The sequence below is a fragment of the Microcebus murinus genome, chromosome 15 (assembly GCF_040939455.1).
Source record: "Microcebus murinus isolate Inina chromosome 15, M.murinus_Inina_mat1.0, whole genome shotgun sequence".
Classification (NCBI taxonomy): Eukaryota; Metazoa; Chordata; class Mammalia; order Primates; family Cheirogaleidae; genus Microcebus; species Microcebus murinus.
The window spans coordinates 45,407,328-45,415,602 of NC_134118.1; positions in this window are offsets into that span (position 1 = coordinate 45,407,328).

Here is an 8,275-nt window from a genome sequence, read left to right on the forward strand (position 1 = left end):
CATGGCTAGCTGCCAGAAAAACTGGCAAATAACATATATTCGTTTAGCTGAAAACTATAAACCCTAATAAAATCGGGTTCTGTTATTAAGGCAGAAATGGATGATGGGCATTAACTAGCCGTGTTGGCCACACCTTGATATTTGATATTCCACAAGACAGGAAATCTGAAACTATAAGAAGAATGGCCTTTAAAATAAAACTGGGTCCAAATGGAACACAATGTTGGTTAAAAACCTCTTCCAGTACAAATCAATTAGATTCTGCATGAAACATAATTTTTAACGTGTTGCTGAGCTCACAGGAAGTAAAGAAAATCTCTTATGACCACCACCCACCTTTTTATCACTGAAAAAAGCTTGAAACTGCAACCAGTGTGTTAAATGTAAGCCTACACATAAGGGGCATGTTGTCTGAGGGCAAAACCAACATTGGCATGGCCAAGAGAAGATTAAATCTCTTGCCAGCACTAGTTCAAGGTACTCAATCAAAGGCTCAGGTTCTAACCTGCAACCTTGAAGACAGTGAAAGTTCCAGGTCAGTGGTGCTCCCTGACTCCAGTGAAAAGCAAATACAAATACTCACTGGAGGAAAGGATTGTCCATTTAGGTCTCCAGACTTTCCACAGATTAAAACCAGCCAAGCATGGGAGATCATAATAAAAGATCATCAAAGTTGTCTAATACTAAAAACAAAACAAAAACAAAAGAACTACAAATGTGATTCATCTTGCCATTTCTAATAATTTTTCTGTAAATCATTTTGTCTTTTCTAAATAGACAATTTTATTATCTGTAACTAATGACTATTTTCTTTTTATCTTTCTATCTTCTTTTATTTCCTTTTGTTGCCTTATTGATCTGGGTTGAACTCCTCATACAATGTTTAACAGAAGGTATGATAGAGGGTGTCATTGTCTGGTCTCTTAATCATACTGCTATTAACATGGTGTTTGAAGTTATTGGTTTTAGCATACAACCCCCATTTTTGGCAGGTGAGGGTTTAAGAATGTTGCTTGGTTTTAACTGTGAATCAGCAATGAAATCATGAACTCTTAATAAATTTAAAAAGACAAGCAACCCAATAGAAAAATGGGCAAAGGATTTGAACAAGGAATTCATAGACAAGAAAACACAAATTGTGAATAAATACATAAAACTATATTAGCCTCATTAATGATCAAGTAATGTCACACCTAGTCAAACACTCTACAGAAATTTCTGCACATATGAAGCAGGAAGTGTATGTAAGAATATTCATAGTATCATAATAGAAAAATACAGCAAACCAGCTCAAATGTTCAACAGAAGAATGGGGTAGCTGTTATGTATTCACCCAATACAATGTTTTATGGTAGTAAAAATGAATGAGCTATAAAAATATGCAGAATTGTGGGTAAATTTCAGAAAATATACTATTATATATATTATACATATGTATCACATGTATTTTATATGTAGCAAATATGAAATACTCTTAAGTATAAATGTGAATGATTGCCTGTGTACACTCTCAGTCCTCCCTGCCTTGGTCAGTGTTGGGAGAGGCAATTTGGGCCCATATTCTTGCTGGTGTGCCAAGAATGAAAGGCATTTTAGCTGGTCTATTTTTTTTAAGATTTTGGCACCCAACATGGGGCAGGAACCCACAACAACCCTGAGATTTAAGAGTCTCATGCTCTACTGACTGAGCTAGCTGCACTAGCTGGCCCATTTCTTAGCATTATGTTGGCAGTGAGTGAACTTGAGGATTGAGGTAATGTATCTCACCAAAGAACAGGCTTGCTTCCACTTGCTGGGAAAAAAAGAAAAACAGTAAATTATTAAAACTCAGTGTTCCTCACTGTGATGCAAACCTACTGTGTGCATCGTATCTACTTGGCCAGTCTATATCACTTCTGTGACATTTGAGAATCAAGGGAAACTGATAAGGCCATGCTGACATGCCGGCCACTGTTGTCCCATAAGTACTAAAGTCCTTTGCTGCAACTCAAAAGTCTTGTGTCCTCTGCCAGCATCCATAAACCAGCAACAGGCTAACTCGTTAGCCTGAAAATAGAATCAAATCCCAGACTCTTCATAGACCTTGACAGTAAGTTGGGAGACTAGTAAGACTTCAAAAGACCTTGGCCCTATTTAGTTCTAAATATCGTGCCTTGGACTATGCAGTAACCTCTACAGACTTTCCAGTTCTTTGTAAAAAAGAAAAATTGAAAAGGAGAGAATTGAAGTATACAGTTTCTAACATTCCATGATTCTATATTGTGTAAACACAGAAAAAAATATCCTGAGACCCAGAGTGATGGCATTCATGCAGATAAAATGGAGCTTGGAAAGAATTGAAACTCTTTTGCAATCTCACCTTGTAAAATGTCTGAATCTTAAATCATTAAGTGCTCTAGTGGATGGTGTTTCTTTCCTCTTCCTGCCTTATTTTTTTCCTTATTTAATTTTGCACACATGAATATTGATGCAATGGAAACAACTTTACAGAGAAATGTGCCAGCCTCTCAGGGCCATCTCTCTTCTTCTGTGCAAGGGCTGCAAGCCTGGGTCCTGCTTTAGCTTCCACCAGTAAGAGGCAGTCACATTTGACAAGCAGAATAGAAGCGGAAGCCATTACTATTCCTCAGGCAGAGCAAGGCAGGAACACAGCTTTGGCAGAGAGTAGAAGTGGAGTTCTACAAGTGGCCTCCAGCCCTTCTCCTGAAAATCACTCATTGGTGAGTGATGACTCATTGATGAGTGATCACTCATTGGTGCCACAGATGACTGAGATCATCAGTGGTAGTTTCCTATGATTCCTTCAACTTCCATATTTCATGGGGGGGGGTGCTTTTCCTGACTTTTGTTCCCTCAATCCTTGTTTTTTCTTTTTGTTTTTAAAGTGCCTAATATGTTATGTTGAATCCTTCCTGCTTAAAATACCTGCAATGGTTTCTCTTGTCTGGATAACTGAATCCTCCTGATAAAAATAAGGTAAAAGTTGAGAAAAAACCCACCCCAAATAGGTTTTAAACTTTAATGGTAAAAATAGAAGTGCAGATTTTGATTAGAATCTCTCTCCATATGTGTTAGCTTCCTATTGCTGCTATAACAGATGACCACAAACTTCAGTTGCTTAAAACAACACAATTTTATTTTTTTTATCTCATAGCTTTTGCAGGTTGGAAGTCTGGGTAGGCTACTCTGCTTTGGGTTTCACAGGGCCCAAATTAAGATGTCAGGAGGGCTGCATTCTTTATGGGAAGCCATGGGGAAGAATCCTCTTTCAACCTCATACAGGTCGATGTTTCAATTCAGTTCCTTATGGTTGTAGAACTGAGGTTTTTCTGTCTGTGCTGACTATCCCCCAGGGGCTGCTCTTTGCTCTCAGAAGCTATCCACATTCCTTCTCATGCTTTTCATTTGTCCTCCTCTAGCAACAGGTTCATGGGGTCAAGCCTCTCCCACATTTCTCATTTCCCTGATTTTTCTTTCTGTTGCATCCTCTGATTCCAGCCAGAGAAAGTACTCTGCTTTTATAAAAGTTTGTGTAGTTAGATTGGGCCCACTCAAATGATCCAGAAAAATCTCCCTATTTTAATTTATCTTTGATTATAACAGCAAAGTCTCTTTTGCCAGGTCACATGGCATATTTATAGGTTCCCAGGATTAGGGCAATCACAGGATTGTGGGGACATTCTGCCTCCCATACCATCTATGAAATGTGGAATATATCTGAATCTATCTATTATATTGTCTTCATCTAACATTCTCATTTAAAACCGTTATGACCTGCCATAGACTATGGCAATCTGTTTTCACTTGGTATTTTGGTTGGAGGACACTCCTTTAAATAGGAGAAAGAAGAGAAGAAGGAGAGAAGAAAGGAGCTGCCAATGCAAGGAGAGCCATGACAACAAAGCAGACCTCAGCAGTTGACATTAGAGAGCAAATAGTACAAGAGTGATCATGAGTGGGTTTGGAAAAAGAGTGGACCATCTTATATAGGTTTCACCTTGTTTCATTTTAGAAAATGAAACTGCTAGATCCATTTCTTCCCTTATCAAGAAATTACACGTTAATTGTTGTAAATCGAGCAGCCTTCCTTCCAACACACATGTACATACAAACAATAACAAAAATTGGGAAATATATAATAGTAGTTTCTCAAAATCAATTTTAGCCAAAAGCCTCCTAGGAGGTGGAGAGAGAATTTGAAATTGTTCCTGGGAACCTAGAAACTAAGAGGTTACTCTATGGGATCTGAAGATATCACTAACTCTCTTTAAATAAACAAAATATGTGTATCTAGCTTGATAATGAGATGAAGTTTATTCCCTGCTATTTAGCACCCAAGTAGAAACATTCCTCATCATAATGAATGCCTTCTCACACAAAAACCCTGGAACATATTTGTGCTTTGATGTGGAACAAAAATATTCATTATAAGAATAACTGGATCTTTTGTCCTGCCTGTCTAAATCCATCATCTATCTCAATATTAAAAATTATTTTTCTTCTCTAATTTTGCCTTTCTAAACTCAATTCTCATTCTTTTTGTTTCTTTTATTATCTATGAAGCACAGTATAGAAAAGAAAAAATGAAATATGCAGAGATAAATAATAGCTTGAATAACTTCTGTTTTATCATCTCAGGTCCTCAGGTTTCTGTACAATTATTTTTAAAAATGGGATATGAAAAACATTTTACAAGCTTTGTATATGAATAGCCTGTGTACTGTTACTAGATGCTTAAGGTGTGACAAGGGCTACAGAAACTCAAAGAGAGTTCATGCAATTTTTCATACTTGAGATTTATTTTATAAAATAAATGCAGTGAATTTTAATTCCACTTATTGGTGAAAGCACATGCATCAAATCTAGCCTCCTGTTAATATTCTAGCCTTGCATCAAATGACCTTAAAAAGCATGTCAATATTTATTTGACATAAGATCATTTTATTTTAAGAATGTTTATCCCAAATGGGTTAACCATGTTTAGAGAAAGACCTCAAGGCATGCATTTATAGGAATATGTCAGATGACCTTGCCAAAATTTCTCACTGTAAAATACCCCTGCGTTTTGCTTATAGGAAAAAAGTGCTTTAAAATAATAAACAGTCTTAGCTTGCAGTTATGCTAAGATTAGAAGATTCATATCTCTGACCCTCAAAACTCTAATATTCTACCACAGACTAAGAACCAATTTAGTAAGTGAAAAATGTGCAAAAAAGCATAATAATATTTTTAATATTTGTATTGAAATATATAGTTTATTGAGAATTTTATCTCAGTTATCTTATTTGAACAAGATATGCCTCAAAATTGGCACTGTGAGTCTCAAGTGCTGCTTGCAGCCACTGGCAGTAACATCAATTTATCTCCTTTAAAATCACTCTCCACCCTCAGGGGGCAAAATAGATCAATTTAAATGGCACATACTCATAGGAGAGGGAGAAGGAGGTTTGAGGCAGAATATTTGTACTTATTAAGTGTCTACTATAAAGTACCAGACATGCAAAAGTAAATACATAAGGAATGTTCTCTTTTTTATCTAAAAACAACAAGACTATGAAGCCATTTTAAGCAAGGTAAATAGATTATCATAATTACTTTTTGCAAAGATCTTTCTGAGTGTAGGATGTAGAACTCCTCTCTCTCTCTCTCTCTCTCTCTCTCTCTCTCTCTCTCTCTCTCTCTCTCTCTCTCTCTCTCTCTCTCTCTTTCTCGCTCAATCCTCATATCCAACAGATAGATTTACTTTCTGTTCTCCCTGCTCCTGCATGAGCTCAGGTCTGTCACCTATTCTCCCATGGAATAAAGTTGGCTAACTCTCATCCCTACTTCTAATCACATCCACCTGCATCCATCCTCTAACTGCAAGATTGATTCTGCAGAATGGCAGCCCACTCATATTGATTCTCTATTTCAAACAGACCCCGTGATTTATAGAGTGAAGTCCAAATTCCTTAACCAGCCAGGATATTTCAAGGCCTGACACCCTGGTCTTTATCCACAGTGAACTGCTTCCAGTTTCTGCCTGGTTGCATTTTACACAATGTTACCTTGGCTTGGATTTCTTTTCTTTTTGCTCTGACCTCCCCTTCTGCTGAGTTCTTGTATAACTTGAAAACTGGTTTTGAAAGCATTTTTATACAAAATTCTAATAGTCTTTTAAACATTTGAAAGATATGTTAAATAAGAGTATAACTTCCTTCCCCCAAAAAAAACTCATTTGAAAAATAATCATGCTATATTAACTTGGTATGATATTTTTAACCAAAAGTCTAACTTTAAAGGCATACCAAGTAAAACATAAATGAAAGTATCTTTAAGAATGTCGATTAACAAAATACAAAGACTCCGACTAAAGTCTGATTGTGTTTGAGACAAGAATAATTCAGATATTTTGGTGGACTCTTGACTACTATTTTTTTTTTTATCAGCCCAGGAAGTTCTCCCATCTCTCTTCCTGAATAACAAAACTCCCCTGATGTCACTTGATCTGTGGCTTGAGTTCCTTCACAACAGTGAGATGGCACATAAGCCCATCAGGGAACATCACGGTGTCCCCTCAGATTTTGAGAGGGAAACAAATAAATAAAAAATAATTCTAATTACTGATGTTTCTTGCTCTGTTTGGGTTGCTATAACAAATACGTTAAACTGAGTAATTTACAAACAAAAGAAATTTATTTTGAAGGCTGGGAAGTCCACGATGGAGGCACCAGCAGATTCAGTGTCTACTGAGCACCCATTCCTCACAGATGGAGAATTCTTGCTGTGACCTCATGTGGCTGAAGGGGCAGGCAAGCTCACTCAAGCTTCCCTATTTTTTTTTTTTTTAATAAGAGCACTCATTGCATTCATGAGGGTGGAACCCTCATGATCTAATCATTTTGCAAAGACCACCATCTCTTAATACTGTCACATTAGAGATTATGTTCCAACATATGAATTTTGGGGGACACCAATATTCAGACCATAGCATGGGATTTCTAAGCCCAAGCCGTTTGTTTGGTAGCCATCTTTCAAACTGTAAGAAAGGAACCGATCTGCAAAATGAAGCCAAGCAGAAATTGAGGTGAATGTCAAGTCCTGGTTCTTTGGCCCCTGTGATGGAGTGACCATAGATAGGAAGCAATTCCACAGAAACAGATTTTATTGCAGAAAAGATGAGAATTATACAAAATGACAGTACATTCCGTAGAGGAATGGGTCAATCTCCTGGAGGGGAGAAAGACATTGAGGATTCCCAGGTGGTTCCTGTAAGGCTGGTGACAGGCCGCCCTCCCCTCCCTAGATCAAAAAGAAAAGGCTCACGAGATCAGACCCACCAAGGACAACTGCCAGGCCCCACTGAAAACAACAACACCTGGATGTCCACCCAGATAAGAAAGTTTTCGGTTCCTGGATTCTGCAAATACCGCCAGCCCCTCCTATTTCTCAATAACCACTGAAGGTCGCAGTGGAAAATCCCCAGCTCTTCCCACCAAAAGTCCCCAGTCCACCTCAAACATATAAAAGCCCTAAACCCCTCCAAATGGAAGCGATTTCTCAGGGCCCCCCCTCTTGGGACCCACAAACCTCACCCAGGAGTGCTCAATAAAGCCACATTGTTCGGCCCCACTCTTTTCTTTTAGCTGCCGCCAACAACTTTACAGTTTCCTTTTATTGATCTGGTCCAGGGGAGGGCTTATGGGAGGTGTGGGATGTTACCAGATGATTGATATACGTGACTGACAGGTGTTCTCATAACAAAGCTGCAGCTCCACAGGTGTGTGTGCTCAAAACCTCAAGTTCCTACTCTTTGCAGTTGTTAGCTGCATTTTCCTGCAGTCCTTTCCAAGCTTCTCTGCCCTAGGAACAGCCCTCATGGCGTGTATCTGCCACCTGCAGATTTGGTCCCTGCCTAACCCCGATTTAAGAAGTCCTCTAGGCTTTGGTTCTAAGAAGAAAATAGCTTCAAGACTACACTCATTCTCTCTTTTTCATGGGGGCATTACGGAGGTGGCAGGTCTAAAGGAAAAAAATAAGAAAAGGTGACCTGGTCAAATTTCTTTATAAGCACTTGAATGGCTGACCTGATAGACACGTCAATAGTAATTATTAATATAATGAGGGGAATCGTCATCTATATCATGTCTTTAGAAGGATGTACCTGTCTGTGTATAATAGAATCACATATAATAAATCTGGAATCTATGGATTTATGGAGCATGGCTACCTAGAAAATCTCATGTAAGATATATGATTATTTGAGTATAAAATGGAGATGTTTCATAACCAAACA